The sequence below is a fragment of the Stylophora pistillata genome, chromosome 3 (genome assembly GCF_964205215.1).
Source record: "Stylophora pistillata chromosome 3, jaStyPist1.2, whole genome shotgun sequence".
Lineage (NCBI taxonomy): Eukaryota > Metazoa > Cnidaria > Anthozoa > Scleractinia > Pocilloporidae > Stylophora > Stylophora pistillata.
This window is the reverse complement of record NC_142521.1, coordinates 19,525,001-19,526,601: the sequence shown is the minus strand read 5'-3', so window position 1 is coordinate 19,526,601 and position 1,601 is coordinate 19,525,001. Positions and strand designations below refer to the sequence as shown.

General features: G+C 36.8%; 1 pseudogene; it reads right to left on the bottom strand.

The window, feature by feature from the left end:
• Window positions 1–351: 351 nt before the first annotated feature.
• LOC111343255 (uncharacterized) overlaps window positions 352–1,601 on the bottom strand; it is an 11,495-nt pseudogene continuing 10,245 nt past the window's right edge.

The following is a 1,601-nucleotide window of genomic DNA, read 5'->3' as shown; positions in this document are numbered from 1 at the left end:
GGCTTCGCCTCCAGTCCTCAGTCATCTTCAAGAGTGCGGTGCAACAAGTTTTATCTTGTTTTACAAAATTATCTTGTGATTTATATTGTCTTTCTGCTAAATCAACATCTTTGGATATTTTGAAAGACGTGCCTTCCCATCTGGAAGAAGTCAGCAATGCGATCCGGTACTCCATAAATCCCACCAGCACCCCCTTGTGAAAAATGGTCCCTCACCTTCGACACATATTAAAAGAAAATTCAAATGTTATGAAAAATACAGTTGTATAAGCTTGTATATTAGTTAAGGTTACTTTACTTTTCTTTAAATGCCATATGTCAAAGTAGTGCTTAATATTTGGCACTGACTTCTTCATTCCAGGCAGGTCCTAAACCCCATAAATTCCATTGCTGGACTGCTTCCAACTTGATTTCTCTGATGATAAACAAGATGACCGAAAAACAAATTAAGCTTTAAATTCAAACCATATTTTATTCTCTTGTATAGCTCAGCAATGTATACCCCATGAAACTTCATAGGAGGGGAATCATTACACTTCATTTTTCATTATATTGTTTTAAATCAGTTAACAGTATTTAAATTTATATACATGTATATGTATGATAAGGATTTCTTGAATTATATATTAAAGAAAAATGAGGAAAATCTGAATATAATTTCAAGAGGAAAGGGATAACTTAGACTTGTACGAGCATAATTTAGTCCTATTAGCTTTTTTTAGATCTTTACCTGAATATGAGAAAAGTGTATAATCATTGGAATTGTACAACAAAATATTGTGTAAGCACCAAACTTCGCACAGTGCCCCATACTGTCATGGCGACAATCTCCCACAAGAATGACCCCATCCTTAATCGCCTTCACTTTCTCCAACATCTTCTCTTGGTACTTTTGCCAGTACAGCATGATTTTTGAGAACAGCTTTATCTGCATATATAAAGAAAAGGTAACAGCTATTTTAAATTTAGTGGTAGTATCCAATGTCTATACTTTGGCATTGTGGGCGGCTCCCAGGGTCGGTTTATGGTGTAGAGATTTGCCTTTCCACTTCAGTTGTTATCCACGCAACAATCAACACTCGTACTACTCCATGCTGTTCTAAAAATTAGTAATGACTTTTAGGAGTTTGCATGAACACTAGTAACTTCAGGCAGATGCCTAAACATGTTTGAAGGGAACGCTAACCGTGTAGCTTGGTCGCATTGTAATAAGTCATAAGCATGTCAGGATCATAGGAAAAAATCTGAGCTGCACTGAAAATTGAACCCAGGGCCTTGTGTACACTGAAACATCTCATATCTTCTGACTCGTGCATAGAAGATCCAGAATTCCATTCCCATTTGCACACTTTGAATTTCAGCTCCAGTGGATCTATGGGGAATTTCTTGACTGGAACCTCTAGTGAAATGTTATTTGCATTTAAATTATAGTTTTAGGAATGGACAATTCATCAGCACTTACTCTCTGGAATTTAAAGAAAGTATTGATAGGCAGCCAAGACCCATATGGCCAAAGATTGTAAATACTTTTGAGGCAGAGCCCCCAGCTAGCAAAATTGCCAGGCAGAGAAGAAAATTACCAGCTGGTAATTTTGTTCCTGG